The sequence below is a fragment of the Mytilus trossulus genome, chromosome 10, assembly GCF_036588685.1.
Source record: "Mytilus trossulus isolate FHL-02 chromosome 10, PNRI_Mtr1.1.1.hap1, whole genome shotgun sequence".
Classification (NCBI taxonomy): Eukaryota; Metazoa; Mollusca; class Bivalvia; order Mytilida; family Mytilidae; genus Mytilus; species Mytilus trossulus.
In genome coordinates this window covers 6,211,925-6,231,593 of record NC_086382.1, presented here as the reverse complement: position 1 = coordinate 6,231,593, position 19,669 = coordinate 6,211,925, and the positions used below count along the sequence as shown (strand labels likewise).

Below are 19,669 nucleotides of genomic sequence, written 5' to 3'. Positions count from 1 at the left end.
TATAAAGCCAGGTTTAATCCACCATTTTCTATGTACCAAGTCCTACACCAAGTCGGGAATGTGACAGTCGTAATTCATTCGTTTGATATGTTTGAGGGTTTTGATTTTGCCTGATCATTAGGGTCTTTTCGTTTTGAATTTCCCCTAGAGTTCGGTATTTTTGTTATTTTACTCATTAAGATAAAAAAAAAAGTTCAAAACTTATTAAGGAGTGCAATTAAATATTTTCTTAAGAAATATTTCACACTGTTTAAAAATTCATAATAATGCTAATCTCATTTAAGGCCCCCTCAGTCAGTATACTTCCTGTTCGGTGTGAGCCAAGGCTCCGCATTGAAGACCGTACTTTGGCCTTTAATTGTTTACTTTTTACACAGTTAAACTTAAATGGATAATTGCCTAATTGGCACTTATACCACATCTTATTGTTCCCATTATTCTGGTTGAGTCCTTCATTGACAGAGAAAAGGTTTATTCCTTGACCTCTATCGAAATATGTGTGAATAATATATTATATGTTGTAATATAAAATAATTTATGTGCATATAGATGTAAGAAGATGGTGTATGGGTGTTTGTTTTTCATAATAAGTAATGAGGGTCTAGGAAGGGGTGTCCTTCATTTCTGTCTTCTTTAATCTCTAAAATTGGAAATGGAAATGGGGAATGTGTCAAAGAGTCAACAACACACCCATAGAGCAGACAACAGAAGAAGGTCACCAATTATAGGTCATCAATGCAGCTAGAAACTCCCACACCCTGAGTCGTCCTTCAGCTGGCCACTAAACAAATATAAACTATAGGTGATTTTCTCTATTCTTATTGTCCATTATTGATAATTTAAAAATAAAATTTGAGAATGGAAGCGGGTAATGTGTCAAAGAGACAGCAACCTGACAAAAGATCAGAATAGTCAGCACCTCGCTATACTATTTATTTTATATGCTTCGTCTTTTATTCTCCATTATATAATCCCCCATCTCAGTAATGATATGACCAAATATATTATTATTATATACTTGGTCATATCATTATTAATTGTCTTCGTTAATTAGGATGTTCGCTGATATTCAGAATCATAGAGTGTATTAAATTAAACCCTCTAACCCAGCTCCCATTTATTTTCTACAATTTTATTACATTTATTTTATAAAGCATCTTTTTCTTTAATATGTTTAACAAAGTAAACAATTTTATAACTTAGTACTGCAATCGTTCTGAACATGCATGTAATATTTGCCACTGGACGATAAGAATTAAACAATCGATTAAATACTGTTGTGTATTAGAAAAGACGCACAAAATAGCAATTTAAAAGTTTATGAGTTGGAGTGCTGAGATACAAACCCCCAAAACTTCCGTACTGGAAGCGAGCATGCTATAACGAGACCGTCGAGGCAATTAGTACGTAATTATGAAATTACGTGTAAAGACAGAATTTCCTTTCGGTTTAAAGTCGCACCCTGAATCGTAATTCGTAAATTACCATTAGCGCCAAACAATTGTAAAACCGACCCACCGCAAAGTCCATTAACAAATGTTATCTTTAAATAATGAATCATTTAACTAATTTCCTTATCATTTCTAAAAATTACAGGAGTTTTTAAAATTGAAAATGACCAGGAATAAAGTATCAAATTAAAATTGTGATTGAAATCTGAACCTATTTTCATTTAATGTTTATTTTTCATCAGCGATATTGGTATTTGAAGATAGCTGTCAATTGAATTGAATGAGACTGTGTGAAATAATAATTGATATCACTTCGTTTTATTTAATTTACAATTGATGAGTAGCTCGATTGCAATGGTACTTCTATCTTCTACAAGTACACGTAGATAAAAGAAATCCAGACCTTAACCTCTAAAATTTATAAAAAAAAATACTTGAACCAAATTTTCAAAATGGGATTTGAATACTTATATTGTTCATATAAAAGTGCAAAAAATATCTATGTTTGAACAAAAATCAATGTTTACAATGTGTAATTGTGGAGAAAAAGAATCTTATCGATTAAAGAGAAAAAAATGATGACAAAGGGATATTTGCTAATTTATCAGGTTAAATTATAATGAAAATAATCTGTACGCTCTCTTTTTAATCTCGATCAATTTCTATATGTGCCTGTGCCAATTTTGGAGCCTGTAGTTAAGTGATAGGCGTTGATTCATGTCAGTCACATTTTTATGCCCCACCTACGATAGTAGAGGGGCATTATGTTTTCTGGTCTGTCTGTCCGTCCGTCCGTTCTTCTGTCCATCTGCTGTACCTTTCTTCCGTCCGTCTGTCTGTCCAGCTTCAGGGTGTTTTTTCTTTTTTTATGTCGAGGTGGTTTTCGATGAAGTTGAAGTCCTAATAACTTGAAACTTATAGTACACATGTTCTTTATGATATGATGTTTTTAATTTTAATGCCAAATTAGAGTTTAGACCCCAATTTTACGGTTCACTTAACATAGAATTTGATAGTGCGAATTTGGCATCCGTGTACTATGGACACATTCTTGTTTAAAGTTCTTTTCTTTTTTTGCCTTTATATCTTGATTGCATACAAATTATTTGTCTCTGGAGGCTCCTACTAAACACAATTATTAATTATTAGATACATATAGCACCTCTTATCTAATTTCTATCAGTATGTTTTTGTTAATTTTTAATCAATTCATTCAGTTAGACAATTATAAATGTAAATTGCAACATTTAGAATAAAACGGAGTCCATTAACAGATACATTTCTATTCTTTCTGAAATGTTATTAATGGAATAAAAATATACAAGAGTGATTAATAAATAATTAACTTTGTCTAAAACAACAAAGGATCACATTTTATTGAATGAAAATCCATTCTATTTTTTTCATAATTTTGTTAAAAAAAAATTAACATAAAAAGCACTCAAATTACTATCCTGCTTATCTTTTAAACATCAACTAGTCCATATATCGTATGCAGGTCCCAGATAGCGGCGATTAATATATATATATATATAAAAACAAGTCTAAATTGAAATCTACGTTCAAACCTAGTATGATTGCATTGGATAAAAACCGCAATTTTTATACATGTGCATGTAAAACAAATTTCGTTGTAGAAGGGTACACCACAAACAACTTTTTCCAAAAGACCAAAAAGAGTGAAAAAGTATATTTAAACAAAACGCATTTGACTAACAGGTCGACCAACTGATGTTCTTTAACCCTGCTGACTGCCATTGGCGATTGCCAAATAAAATTGATCACAAGATGTAACAAAATGGATCTTAATCTAAATTTAATACTAAACAGAAAATTATAAACATGTGGCCAATATGATATACCACAAACATAAGGTGTCAAGATCTCTTTTGTACACCAGATCCGGATTTCGATAATAAATGTCTCATATACTGCGACGCAGTGGTTGTCGTTTGTAATGTGTTACATATTTTTTTTTTCGATCATTTTTTTTTTATATTAATGAGGTCGTGAGTTTTCTCGTTTGAATTGTTAACATTGTCATTTCGTGGACTTTTACAGCTGATTATTCGGTATGTAATTTGCTCATTGTTGAAGGCCTTACGGTAACCTGTTGTTAATTTGAATTCCATCTTGGTCTCTTGTGGATAGTTGTCTCATTGGCAATCATACCACATCTTCTTTTTCATATTAATCTTTTACCAAGCTTGTTCTTTATCACATTTTTTTTACTTTAAAAATCAATATAAAATTGAGAATGGAAATGTGGAATATGTAAAAGAGACAACACCTCGACCAAAGAGCAGATAACAGCCGAAAGCCACCAATAGATCTTCAACGCACCGGAGGTTGTCCTCAGCTAGCCCTAAATAAGATTATATGAAACACATAGCAATACGCCCAGTTAAACTAAGTTTAAAAGAAGTCCGCGTCTGATGTCAGAATAGGTAACAAAAGTAACTAAGCGAAAATAAAACTACAATCTGACACTTACCGGCTTCCGTAGTTCCATTCATTCTGTCATGAATAATAATTTCTTAAATGGAGAGAAACACGCATATGGGATGGATGCGCATGAGAAAAATTTCTGTAAAAATTAAGAAAATATTTGTTTTCCACAACTGTTGTTGTAATACCGCAGTCCCAATCACACATCTGTGTCATCTGTGTCATCTCTACTATCGTTCACTAAAATATCGTCATTTGAACTTGATGGACCAGGAATAGGTTGTAATTCAGGTTGTATTAGTCGTTCCGATATCTTTGCTGAATCAGGGTTCGTAACTATCATAGCTCTCTCTGCCTATGAATCAACCGCTACCACCACGACCACGTGTTCTAGTAGATTTTGGTGGCATGACTGTAATGTTTACAAGACATCTACGTATTAATCAGAAAAAGAAGGAATGGAACTGTATTGATATGGAACACGATTTTGAAATTACTGCTGAAAACGTGGTAAGATCTGTATGAACGTAGTATAATCGTGGTAAGAACGTGCTATAATCGCAGTAGAAGCGTGGTACTATCGTGTCGCAATCGGATAACTCGTGGTATGGTCATAGTGAGAAAAGGGATGAGCGTAGAAAGATCTTGATAAGCGTAGAAAGATCTTGATAAGCGTAGTGAGGTCGCAGAATAAGCGCGGCGAGAACGTTGTATAATCGTAGCCGGATCATTATAGAAGCGTAATGAGGACGTAGTATCATGGTGAAAGCAACGAAAATTTACATTTTCATGCCGCTCATACTGCGATATCGACCTCACTTTTATCTGAATTTATTTTAGATCGCAGTGAGCGTGGTGCCATCGTGGTCTAGTGGGACTGGGGCTTAACGTTACTAGTGTGACGTGTCTATTACAGCAATTTGAAGGCGACACCTAACGCAGTCTTTCATGGTACTAGTTTTACTCTGTATTTTTTTCAGTTGAAAACACAAATATAAAAATGAAATTTGGCAAAGAAATGAAGCTATACAAATTGTAAGATGAATTTACACATTAATATAATTGTCTTTTCATTATTCTGACAAGAAACACGAGCGTTTTTATAATTTACACGCGATGCACGTGCTTCTGAAGTAAGTTTTATCTCGTTCTTTAAGTACCTAATTTAATGATTATAGCTATAAAACAAATGTAATTCAATAAATAAATTGATTTTATTATCAAAACATTTAATTTGTTTTGCAACTGTAACCATCTTTTGATGTTTATGTAACAAAGATATTTTTCCTTTTGATGTTTAGTTTTGTGGTTGTTTCATATTGAAATCAAAATTTGAAGCATGTGGCGCCGATGTAACTTAGTTTTATGTACCTCAATATAGCCATTGATATTATTGTATCGGACTTTAAATCAAGTTACTTCTAGCAAATTTCTCATTTTGTTTAATGTTATGTTGAAAACTGTAGATTTTATTGATATTTTTTTAACAATTGCACTATGATGGGGATTGCAATCACCAAAATTAACACTTACAGTTTCTGCGATATTCTCAATCTATTTTCTAAGTGCAATCGTGATGCAACAATAATAAATAAGGAGATGTGGTATGATTGGCAATTAGACGACTAACTTTCAAAGAAGAAAAGACGATGATGGCATTGGGAATAAACACAGGCCACTCTGTATATAATCTTCGACAGTTGGAAAATCTCATACTGCATATGGAGTAAGCTATAAATATCCCCAGATTGATAAAATGTTAGACAACTATAAAAATAAATAATTAAAAAATTTAAAAAAATTATGCCAGACTTATTATATGCCCCTGACCATGGCTTGGGACAGGCATTTTCGAGGCAGGATAAACAAGCATGCATGATTATCACATATAGAAACATTTTCTTGTTTGTGAAATTTGGTAAACTTAGGTCTATATAAGAAACCATACGTTGCCTATGGACGCATTTTCCGATTGAGTTGCGTTGAAAAACTACAGCTTAACGTAAAGTTATTGAAAATCTACTTCATAGAATTGATAGAGATCGTGATTGTTATCTTTTAATTAATGTAGTGTCTACTCTCTTCTAAGTAATTCAGGACTCCTTTAGTCGTGTTTGATTTAAATTTTAGTTCATTTATATTTTTTGAAGTTTAGTATGACGTCCATTTTCACTGAAATAGTACACATGTTTTTCAGGGGCCAGCGGAAGCCCGCTTCCGAGTGCAAGTTTTTTTTAGCTGTGTCGTAGACCCATTCGGCTGTTTGTTTGCTCTTTGGTCGGAATGTTGTCTCTTTGACACATTCCCCATTTCCGTTTTCAATTGTTTAATGACAATATCTGTAGTATTTTTTGGTATGAAAATGTTATCTAATGAAACACTTTAATCCTGAGATATACTTGTGGCTCCAACAAACGTAGAAACATAACGATTTCATAGAACGGTTGGAGTTTCTATGGTTCCGATAATGATAATTGGAAATTTCTGCTGATGAAAATGGCGTCAGCAAATTAGATCTTTCCAGTCCCGAGGGAAAAAGTAACAACCTCGAGGAAATAATTTCTGAACTGCGAAAAACATATCATAAATATCAACCCTGAACTGTCCCTCAAACATCATAAATATCAATCCTGAACTGTCCCTCAAACATCATGAATATCAATCCTGAACTGTCCCTCAAACGAAAAACATATCATAAATATCAATCCTGAACTGTCCCTCAAACATCATGAATATCAATCCTGAACTGTCCCTCAAATATCATAAATATCAATCCTGAACTGTCCCTCAAACATCATGAATATCAATCCTGAACTGTCCCTCAAACGAAAAACATATCATAAATATCAATCCTGAACTGTCCCTCAAACATCATGAATATCAATCCTGAACTGTCCCTCAAATATCATAAATATCAATCCTGAACTGTCCCTCAAATATCATAAATATCAATCCTGAACTGTCCCTCAAATATCATAAATATCAATCCTGAACTGTCCCTCAAATATCATAAATATCAACCCTGAACTGTCCCTCAAACGAACTGCGACAACATATCATAAATATCAATCCTGAACTGTCCCTCAAACGAAAATATAATGGTCTTAACTTAATTTATGCTTTTATCTTCCCTATCAGCTAGTAAATCAGCTAGAAAATTGGTTAATTAAGTGAAACAATATGAATACCAGGCGTCTATTGAATCTACACTTAGTTAGTATTTATCATGAGGTCTATTGAATCTACACTTAGTTAGTATTTATCATGAGGTCTATTGAATCGACACTTAGTTAGTATTTATCATGAGGTCTATTGAATCTACACTTAGTTAGTATTTATCATGAGGTCTATTGAATCTACACTTAGTTAGTATTTATCATGAGGTCTATTGAATCGACACTTAGTTAGTATTTATCATGAGGTCTATTGAATCTACACTTAGTTAGTATTTATCATGAGGTCTATTGAATCTACATTTAGTTAGTATTTATCATGAGGTCTATTGAATCTACACTTAGTTAGTATTTATCATGAGGTCTATTGAATCTACACTTAGTTAGTATTTATCATGAGGTCTATTGAATCTACACTTAGTTAGTATTTATCATGAGGTCTATTGAATCTACACTTAGTTAGTATTTATCATGAGGTCTATTGAATCTACACTTAGTTAGTATTTATCATGAGGTCTATTGAATCTACACTTAGTTAGTATTTATCATGAGGTCTATTGCATCTACACTTAGTTAGTATTTATCATGAGGTCTATTGCATCTACACTTAGTTAGTATTTATCATCAGATGTAATATCAGAACGTTAAAAGGTGTGTTTTTTAAAAGCATTATAAGAGTTTAGAATATAACTCATCCCCTTTCTCCACAAACACACACACAAAAAAAGAAGTACAAAATTACAGTTACAACACAATTTTTGTTACGTTTGGTTTAATATGACTAGATAGTGCATTTAGGCCGTTAATTTTCTCATGTGAATTGTTTTACACTTGTTATTTCGATTACATTTATAGCTGACTATGTGTGGTATGGCCATTGTTAATTGCTGACTTTTTTGTTTGTTTCGAGATCTACATATATCTATATGACATACCGATTAACAATAACACATACACAGCAAAAGTGCATATCTGTACATATCAACAACGTACCGCGAGAGTAATATGTGGCAAAACAGCATATTAACAACTATTGATTTGCTTTTGTTTCTTTTTAGGTAATGTTTTGTCGTTGGTGATCTTTGGAGTTGTGTTATCAAAAACTACTGACCAGAAGGGAACGCATTTTGTCATGTGGGGGCCTTTTCGACATGGTTTTTTAACGTTGACAAAATAGGCTGAATCACCACCAACAACAACGCTGTTCCGTATTTATTAACTCTTTCGCGTATTCTAATATTTTTATGATACTTTTGAACTATGTACAAGTACGAAATAATTGCACGAAGAGAACGTGTTAGCACCCATTAATATTAATTTTTTTTAAATTTATGTTCAAAATATTCTTTGTTCTTGAAAATTGTTAATACATCACACCCTTTGAAGATGTTCCCTCTGTGGGTTTTTGTTTGTTTATTTGACTAATTGGAGTCAAAACTGATGATTGCAACTCTTTCTGCACTTTTACCAGAATACTGAAAAAATTAGAAAAAGATTGGAAAAAAGACGCATATATATATTTTTTTTAATTTTCTAGTGAGAAAGCAGCATATAGTGTAAATACACTTGTTTAAGCTTTTTACATAGAATATGAAAGTCCGGCTGAAACCCGACTACGGGTGATAACAGTGATTTTATACGGGTGCAGCATTTTCTCGCTGTTTTCAAGATCCATTGGTGGCCTTGATCTGTTTTCTGCTCTTCATTCGGGTTGTTGTCTCTTTGACATACTCCCCATTATTACCAATGTTATTTCAACTGACCGGGCGGACCTAATGTTTTAATTTGCATAAAGACAGTCTATTTAAAAATGTGTGATAAGGATGATTGCCATTGTAATAACTATTGAACTATAATCACCTATCAGTGCCACCAAACGCATATACAAAATATCTGAGTGTATTCTATTGTACGAATAACTGGACACCTCATTGATGAGTTTATCCCAAAACTCATATCTCTTAAATAAGCGAACTTCTTAAACCCCGCACAGTCAAGTGAAATAAATCTAGTAATACCGTTCTCAATTTTAGGGTTAAAAACACATGATCGCTTAATTATCTTTCTTTGCTTTGAATGTGTGGCACCGTCAAAGTCCACAATTCCTCTAAAGTCCACAACACCGCTAAAGTCTACAACAAATTGTCGCTAAAGTCCACAAAATGACCTCTGCTAAAGTCCACAAAATGATATCCGCTAAAGTCCACAAGAAAACACGAAAAAGCACCGTCAAACTCCAAACAATAAATTATTTTCCTTACTATCATTGTTTTGAAACTAGACCTTGATATGCTTCTGTATCTTTTATTAACTGTATTGTTTAAATTCCCATAAATGCGGGAGGTTTGGCTAGCCATAATCCAGATCATTATCATGGAAGTTATCTAATTGTTTGTTTCTCTTTCTATATATATAAGAAAGCTCTTTTTTAGAGAGCCCAGGTGGTCGTGTGGTCTAGCGGGACGGCTGCAGTGCAGGCGATTTGGTGTCACGATATCACAGTAGCATGGGTTCGAATCCCGGCGAGGGAAGAACCAAAAATTTGCGAAAGCAAATTTACAGATCTAACATTGTTGGGTTGATGTTTAGACGAGTTGTATATACATTATGTACACAGCCATGTATCACCATCATTGATGGCGATCCGATGGATACATCTGTTGTAGGGTTGTCACTGACTCAGACGTACTTATAAATATAATTATTTTCTGTGACTGTATCTTACATTAATTTGTAGGATCCTTTACTATAGATAATTTAGCTGATCTGTAACAATAACATCTTCATGCCTAATATATCATGTACTGTAGTACGCCGCTAGATTAAAACTGACGTGGAAAGGTAACATATGGCCACCGAAAGCTCTTTTTTAGAGAGCCCAGGTGGTCGTGTGGTCTAGCGGGACGGCTGCAGTGCAGGCGATTTGGTGTCACGATATCACAGTAGCATGGGTTCGAATCCCGGCGAGGGAAGAACCAAAAATTTGCGAAAGCAAATTTACAGATCTAACATTGTTGGGTTGATGTTTAGACGAGTTGTATATATATATATATATATATACAACTCGTCTAAACATCAACCCAACAAACAACAAACCACACGACCACCTGGGCTCTCTAAAAAAGAGCTTTCGGTGGCCATATGTTACCTTTCCACGTCAGTTTTAATCTAGCGGCGTACTACAGTACATGATATATTAGGCATGAAGATGTTATTGTTACAGATCAGCTAAATTATCTATAGTAAAGGATCCTACAAATTAATGTAAGATACAGTCACAGAAAATAATTATATTTATAAGTACGTCTGAGTCAGTGACAACCCTACAACAGATGTATCCATCGGATCGCCATCAATGATGGTGATACATGGCTGTGTACATAATGTATATACAACTCGTCTAAACATCAACCCAACAATGTTAGATCTGTAAATTTGCTTTCGCAAATTTTTGGTTCTTCCCTCGCCGGGATTCGAACCCATGCTACTGTGATATCGTGACACCAAATCGCCTGCACTGCAGCCGTCCCGCTAGACTACACGACCACCTGGGCTCTCAAAAAAGAGCTTGCGGTGGGCATGTGTTACCTTTCCACGTCAGTTTTAATCTAGCGGCGTACTACAGTACATGATATATAAGGCATGAAGATGTTATTGTTACAGATCAGCTAAATTATCTATAGTAAAGGATCCTAAAAATTAATGTAAGATACAGTCACAGAAAATAATTTTATGTATATTGCATAAGTATTTGGTTTTTTTTGTTGCACTTGCACCCGGGTTAGCAAGCTGAATTTTGCTTTCCACCCTGAAAGTGATACGACTGATTGCAAAATACATCTACTAATACCCCAGTCCAACTAGGCCACGATCTCACTACGATCTGTGAAAAAAATGTTAATTTTGACGAGCGTAGTGCGATCGTGTAGATCGCAGTGAGGTCGTAATACGGTCGTGGTAAGGTCTTAGAGATCGTGATGAGCGTGGCCAACTTTGAACATGTTCAAAACAAGCGTGGTGCGGTCGTGGCGAAATCAGGTCGTAGTAGAAGCGTAGTGAGAGCGCAGTAAGGTCGTGGTAAGATCGCAAAGGTCGCTGTACCATCTTAGCGAGAGCGTGATTCTATTCGGGGAGACTACGCTACGATCTCACAACGACGTTATCACGACCTCTCTACGATCATCACGTTCTCACCGCGACCCAACTACGCTCCCACTACGACCATACCACGTTTACACCACGCTTTTCAAGACCATAGTACGATTCTAGTACGCTCATGCCGTCCTCATCACGCTCTTCTTACGACCTGCCTACGTTCGTACTACGACTATTTCGAGTTCTTGTCATTGTCATATAAATGTATAAAAGTTCTCCAATTTTGTTTGAAACGTCAATTTCAATTGAACCATGGAAACACAAGACCATTTACATGTAGTAATACTTCTTCAATCAATAACTCAGATACAAAATCTTAACGTCCAAGCCATGATGTTGTTATTGAGAGAGCGAAGAAGAATGATTATTCGAAGAACATTCAGACGGCGTAGGTCCTTTTGGACTCGTCCTTGGTTAGCAACAGATAGGAGACTACAGTTTGATCCGTCCTTCTTCAATTTTTTCAGAATGTCTCCAGTGATGTTCGATGAACTTCTTAACCGACTTGGTCCAAGAATTAAGAAGACGGATACGCTATTTAGAAGAGCCCTATTGCCTGGTCTTTAAACTTGCCATCACTTTAAGTCACATGACAAGTATTCGACCTTGTAGTATGACCTCAGATTTGCTCGGAATTCTATAAGTAAATTTTTACCCGAGGTTTGCAATAGTTGACGAATATAAAGATGAGGTTATTTCATGTCTAACTGACCAAAATGATTGGAGGGCTATAGCAGACGAATTTTAGAAGAGATGGAGAGCGTAGTGAGATCGCGGTATGAGCGTGGTATGGTCGTAGTAAGGTCGTGGGACGAGCGTGCTATAATCTCAGTAGAAGCGTGGTAAGATCGTGTTGCAATCGCATAAATCGTGGTATGGTCGTAGTGAGAACGTGAAGAGCGTAGAAAGGTCTTGATAAGCGTAATGAGGTCGCAGAATAAGCGTGGTGAGAACGTGATATAATCGTAGCGAGATCGTTGTAGAAGCGTAATGAGGACGTAGTAGCATCGTGAAAGAAACTAAAATGTACATTTTCATGCCGCTCTTACCGCGACCTCACCACGATCTGATTTTATTTTAGATCGTGGTGAGCGTAGTGCGATCGTGGTCTAGTGGGACAGGGGCGTATTACATATATTTACCAGCAATGTACAGTCATGAGAAATTCACTGTTTCAAGATCTAGTGCCTCAAGAACAATATTTTCAAAATGAATACTTCAAGGTAGCGGTTAATAAAAAAAACCGTCCTAAACAATTGGAATTTAACCAATGACGTGATGTCATTTTCATTTTTGGGTAGGAAAAATTGAATTACAATTGAATGACCAATAGTCCTTTAGTTTTTTAGCAATAACGCCATAATCAATACATAGTTCCTTGTGGTAGTCCTCTTTTTAGATATTACCTCATATTTGGGGTATAAGAGGGACGAAAGATACTAGAGGGATAGCCAAACTCAAAGATTGAAAACAAACTGAAAACGCCATGGCTAAAAATAAAAAGACAAACTGACAAATAATAGTACAGAAGACACAACATAGAAAACTAAAGACTAAGCAACACAAACCCACCAAAAAAACTGATCTCAGGTGCTCTGAAGGGTAAGCAGATCCTGCTCCACATGTGGCACATTGGGTAACTGGTGTTGACCTCACAGTGTGAAGGATGACAACGGCTATATTTCATTTGTCGTATTAGTAGAATGAAATGCGGGATACACGTGAAATCTGTTTTCATAATTATGAAACTTAGAAGATGTGGTAAAATTCTCAACTACCAATCATCACGGTCTTTCAATCGGTTTGGTTCTCAATGCTCTTCTACTTCGTACTTTATTTGGCATTTTTAACTTTTTTGGATTCGAGCGTCACTGATGAGTCTTTTGTAGACGAAATGCGTGTCTGGCGTATATACTAAATTTAGTCGTGGTATCTATGATTAGTTTATTTAAGTTATCCGACCATGCAAGTCGCGGCTATTACTATTTAACTCAATATTCAAAGACATTCTTTTTTTAAGAAACTTTTTCTGCTTTTTTTCAGAGTTGACTTTTTCTTGTAAAGTTTAATATTTCCTATTTTAAATAAAACAAAAAAGAGACGTTTCATGTGTGCAATGGTCCTTTAGTGTTTCTTTAAATTATGACATTCGTTACATTGTACATTTACACGTTTAAAAGGAAAAAAAAATCAGTTAGAAAACGTAAGCAAGATGTTTTCATTTTATTTTTTTTGTGGTTCATACTTGAAAATGGGATATTAAAAGTACTTTATGTTGCATCATGCTGTTATTAATGGTCTCTTTATTCTGTATTCTTTTTCATCAATGAAGTATGTATAATGGTAAATTCAAGTGTCACTACAAATGGCACACATTGAACTCATTTATGAGACTTGCCGCCGTTTCTGGATAGACCCCCGAGTGTCATAAAATGCCATTTATATTATCTATGCATTAAGAATATAATAACTAGTAAAGAACAACAACTACTTTATGGAATCATAAATCATCCAACGTTGCTTAACTGTGTAAGTGTTAAGTCAACTGGAAAATGGATATTATACACAAAAAAATGTATTAGCATAATTTGACATTGCGCTATGGCACTCGAATATGATGACGGTTTAACAAATGAAGATAATGCACATTTGGATGTGTTGAGTTCCCTACATCTCTTTTTAATATAGAATTAATGTATGGACTTTTTCATATTGGCCCTGTAACATGCCCGAGGTGTTAATAATGGCCAAGGATGGTTGTAATGGCCCTGAGGCAACGCCGAGGGCCATTACAACTGTCCGAGGCCATTATTAATATCAAGGGCATGTTACAGGGCCAATATGAAAAAGTCCATATATTGATACTTTTATTAACCAACTATAAAGGCAACTTCATTCAAGAACAGTCTTCGAGTCTCGGATACAAAATTATACAGCTATCCACACACTACAACAGGACCAGTACAGAAAAGCCCGTTTCATAACATTTCTTTTTTAAAAATGGTTTTAATTCTTCGATTAAACAAAGAGTAAGAAACTTACCGTGAAGAAGATACAGGAATTTCATAGCTGAACTTCAACTTGTCTTTTCGCATGGAATTTTAGTCAACATTGTCATTGTGACTGTAAGATGTAAATTCTGATTTCTCATCCAAGTACTTAATTTTATGCTATTTAATATCATTTCATCTAGCAATAAAAAGTAGCTGGGAAGAATAAATCAGACAGTTTAACTATTTAAAGTCTGCATTCTGAGGATTGAACAACGGAAATGAAACAGTGATAATAATCGGAAGTCGTACTCGAAAAAGGCTGTGAAATATTTCCGTTTTAAGCCGTTACAAAACAATGTCAATGAACATCATTTAAACTTGTTTTTATGACATTAAGTTTAAAAAAGAATAAAAAAATGTCACACTTATTTAAAGAAATAAAACGACATTTTGATTTAATCGATGTCCCGTTTCATCTGTTCATAATGCATGACTGTGATTTCGTAATGCACGGGTGTGATTTCGTAATGCATGACTGAGATTTCGTAATGCATGACTGAGATCTCGTAATGACTGGCTGCAGCAATTTCTCCGTTCATAATGACCAGATGTCGAAATTTTCCTTTTATAAAGCATGGGCATTTCTATACATATTGTAGTAAGTTGGTTAATAATTATTCATAAAATTAATTATTAAAAAGAAATTAAAAGAAAGAAAAAAAAAACTATTTTATTAAGATGTACAATAAAACTGGATACCCTGTTATCATGCTTTTTAATACTATTATGATCAAATCGCTAAAAGATCCCTTTCTTAATAATGAAAACTATTATTCTTCATTGACAAAAATATTGGCATGTACAATTTAGATACTCCCGTTGGGCGTAACGTCCTCAAAGCATGTCTTCAACATAATGCAAATAAGTGTTATTATACGTATTGTAAAAAATGACGCAACGGCTGCTCAAATGTAGTTCATCGTTTTTGGAATAAACCACAAATTATTACAGGAACTTCTAACTGAGGGAGATCGAATACGTTGACATGATTTAAGCCTTTGCTGCAAATATTCATTTAACACACATTATTTAGACTGTAACATATCTATTGGGCAGTTGAATGCTAAAACACTGAAACAGTAGACGGGAAATTGTCAGACCATGAGACGTTTACGATGTTTTTAGACATTAGACCGCAAAACACTTGTGTACTCTCGAATTAAGCTAGTCCTCTCCCTTGTAACATACGGGTATCTCAGCTACCTTTGTTGTTAGAGTCAAACAGATAATTAATGACAGAGATCCAGTCTACATTCTTATTTACTTCCTGTAGAAACATTCACTGTCAAAAGTCAACAAAGACAGCAAAAGATGGTTTAAAACGCAAGAATCTTATGATGTCCTGACCTTTTACTTATATGTTGCGTTATGAAATTTAATTAATGTAAATCAAAGACGTCTGAAAAGGATACTATGTCATAGGTAAGAAAACATTATTTTATCAACAACAAAAGTATGGTTCGCCTCAGGGTAAGTTAGCACAACTCTTAGCACCTTAATGTGATTCCTCGGAATTACTGATAGTACACCTCTACTCCACTTCTTCTGCTTGCTTTTCGCTAATATTTGGTGCTTTAAAAGATTGTCGTTTTTGCAAACAACTCTACAGTTCAGTACTGATTCTCTTGTTTGAAAGTGTCACAGATTCAAATTTGTACCACAATATAAAAAAAAAAAGATGTGGTATGATTGCCAATGAGACAACTATCCACAAAAGACCAAAATGACACAGACGTTAACAACTATAGGTCACCGTACGGCCTTCAACAATAAGCAAAGCCCATACCGCATAGTCAGCTATAAAAGGCCCCGATAAGACAATGTAAAATAATTCAAACGAGAAAACTAAAGCATATATAACCATTTACCATACATATGATAACTAAGTACTGCATGATGAAAACATATTGCGCTCAACTAGTAAACAATGTAAAATAAATTACAAAATAAAATAAATCATACCAATAATTTTATTTGAAATATAATCTGTAATTTATTGATAAACGAAATGTTTTCTTTGGGAATTTGAACAGAAATATTATACATACATCTCTACTTAAATTTTAACTTCCAACAAGAACGCTTTTCCGAACATGTTGGCATATAATAATTTATCGTTAAATTGATCATAGTGTAGAACTGTCGGTGAGCTTGGTCCATCTCCGCTTGATAAAAGTTGTCTACAGTACTGTCCGTTAGCAGAGATGACGACCAAACTATTAGAAATACAGCCCACGACAAACAAGTTACCACCTTTGTCTACGGTGATACCGAGTGGACCTATCAGAACACTGGTATCACAGAACGTCCAAAGTATGTTACCATGACTATCACAACAGGTTACACTGTTATTGTCATAGTGTGTGTAGTACAGTCTGTCACAATGTTGTAACGTACGATATGTGTGAAAGTTTGATATTGGTAATATTGGAAATAGATTCATCACTAAGACTTATCATCTGTAATCCGTTTTCCCATGCGCAATAAATCAAATGTCCGTCTTTGTATGCTAATCCACCATTGTATGAATTTACTTTAATTGATTTTGTCAGTTTTTGCTTCTTTAGGTCGAATATATTAATCGTATTTGAAAAATCAGAGGTAACAGCAATTGAATCACCGCCGATAGATACCACATCAAATGTTGGACCAATTGCCTTTATTTCGAAATCTAAAGATTTGTCTGACTTAAGTATTCTTATTTGATTTTTTTCATTACATGAGATTACCATCCTACCATCAGGTAGTATAGAACAACCACGGACCAATGGCAATTTTATATCGAAACGTGTCTGTAATGTCAGAATCATGTTGTCGATATTTCTGGTTGGCAGGGCTACCATTATCTGGGCTTGTCTTTCCTTCCGTCTCTGAATGGTAAAATCGAATGGATCAGAACAGACATTTATTTCTCCGAACCTCTGCACGCTGGCTATGATTTGCTGTAAACATTTGTTAATTTGACATGAAATATTGACTTGATTCGTGGTGTTATTTTTGATTGGTTAACATAGTTTAACATTTAAAGTCATAAGAAAACTCAAATTAAAAAAAATATATGCATATGTTTTTTATAACTAAATGAATAGTTTTCACTATATAACTTATGTACATATACTTTTTTCTGAGGAAAATTCTTTAATTTGTCCACATTTAGAAGAAGTTACTTATTTTTAATTGCTTGCTTCCAGGAAGCAATTCGTCGACATATTTTCCGTTTGCATAGTGACCCGAGCGTAACCCTCCTCGTTAAAATTCGGTGACCACAATACGCATGGATCTTTCATTGAAATAAACAAATATCTGATTATACATGGTAAACACGTGCTCAATACCCATGCGTTTTGTGATTTGTTTACTATAAGGTGACAATCGGTAAAACTCGGCTTCAAAACACGGCATATAATGAGCAGCCATGTTTGTTAAATCATAACAAACAGAGAGAAAAGAAATTGACGATTATATGATATATTTGCGAAAATAATGATAAAATCGTGCACAGAGGACTAAGTTTATGATGTATACATGCATTGGTTCAAGAACTGGGCAAACATTATTTTTCACCACTCACTCGTTTCATACATGTATGACTTTAACATGTTCAAGCACATCTACTATAAAACGAAAGTGAATAAAAAAATTTAAAAAAATAATAAACAAACATTGCATTTTTAGTATGTACATTTCTTTAATTTTCAGATCGTGAATTGTGACTGTATTATACACAAAATCAATTAAACAAGTTACATACCTGTGTAAGCCTTACACACAGTAAATTTCGTTGCAAAAGGAAGTTATATATATCTTCTATATATAGATTGTCACATGATATAAATCTTTCAAATCATGAGATATAATGTTTTGTATTTACATTAGATTTTTTGTTGGTCTCAACGTAAGTTTAAAGATCAGATATACAGCTGGTTTAATTAAACTATCCTCTTTTTTTTATCATTTTAAAGTTGTGTGAACATCTCAACCCAAATATATGTAGTTCATACCGAAAATATGTCTTCTATCATAAATACATTTTTAAATATCACATTTACAATATTTTTTAGCAGATAAAGATATTAATACCTAGTTAGACATATGATCCGTATAAAATAGTTTAAATTATAATGAGCGCTGATCAATATCTTCAAATTATGTAAAAATAGCAAGTGTTTGGTGAATGAACATGTCTTTTTCATCAATTTCGTAAGTAATCGTTTTGAATTTCTTAGTAATTTAATTGTTTAACTTATTTTTTCCTATTAAATGTATTCTTGATATTAGCTTAACGATATATAAATATCAGTCTCATGCCGAATACAAAAACTATGATATGTATCTGACATTGGTCAAATATTAGTTTACACTGTAGCTAAACATGTTACAATTATAGTTATTACAATTTAACACAGAAATGGAAATGGTTTTGACTCATCTCAACTAGTGAGGAGATAAGTGATGCTCTTTTTTATAGTCTTCTCTATTGTATTATTATTTCTCATAATTAAAGGCCGCACAGCTGCTTATAACATCTGTAAGGTTCGTCTACCATTTTCTACATAAAAAATGTCTACACCAATGTCAGGAAATTGTCATCTGTTATCCATTCGTTTGATGTGTTCGAGCTTTTGATTTTGCCAATAATTAGAGACTTTCTGTTTTGAATTTCCCGCGGAGTTCTGTATATTTGTGATTTTACTTTTTCATACATCTTGTTTTGCTAGTTGTCTCATTGGTTTTCATATCACATCTTGTTTATTTGTGACTTGAATGTTTTTTCATTTATTTGTACTGTAGTCCTGTAGTTGTTATCTTATAGTTCGTTTCTCTGTGTGTTGGGTTGTCGGGTTTTTATTTGAACTTCAGTGTTTCTGTTGCTTATGTTTTCCTCTTATGGTTGATGTGTTTACCTCAGTTTTAGTTTGTAACCCGGATTTGTTTCCTCTCAGATTATTAAATGATATGAGCAAATCAGCCCTTATACCGATAAATCATCATGTAGTACAATACCGATTACGTTGCCCTGTCGATATAAATCAAGAGTTAATTTTGCTTTTCCGACAGGGCCAATACTTAAAAAGCCGTATTTGCCCATGGGCTTATACGACACGTTCACTTTTTGTCTCAATTTTCTTGCGCTTTACTTAACTTGGGACTTATCGTAATGCATCAACAACATTTGAATTATACTTTTTTTTTTAAATTAAAATCATAAAATTAAAAGTTTAAATGATCTTAATTGATGTTCAGTTTTTTTTAACGTCTCGAAGTCTTGAAACGGAAATATTTCCCAACCTTTTCGATTATTGTCATAGTTTCATTTCCGTTTATCAATCGTTAGAACACATACAGTCTAAGAGTGAGAAAAGTTAAAGTTTCTGAATTATTCTCCCTG

General features: G+C 34.0%; 1 long non-coding RNA gene across 1 annotated transcript; it reads right to left on the bottom strand.

Moving 5' to 3' along the window:
- Nucleotides 1-16,234: 16,234 nt before the first annotated feature.
- Nucleotides 16,235-18,080, bottom strand: LOC134686771 (uncharacterized). The gene is made up of 2 exons (XR_010101658.1): nucleotides 18,032-18,080; nucleotides 16,235-17,222 (listed from the first exon to the last, which is right to left on the bottom strand). It is a non-coding gene; the product is annotated as an uncharacterized LOC134686771 (long non-coding RNA).
- Nucleotides 18,081-19,669: the final 1,589 nt, after the last annotated feature.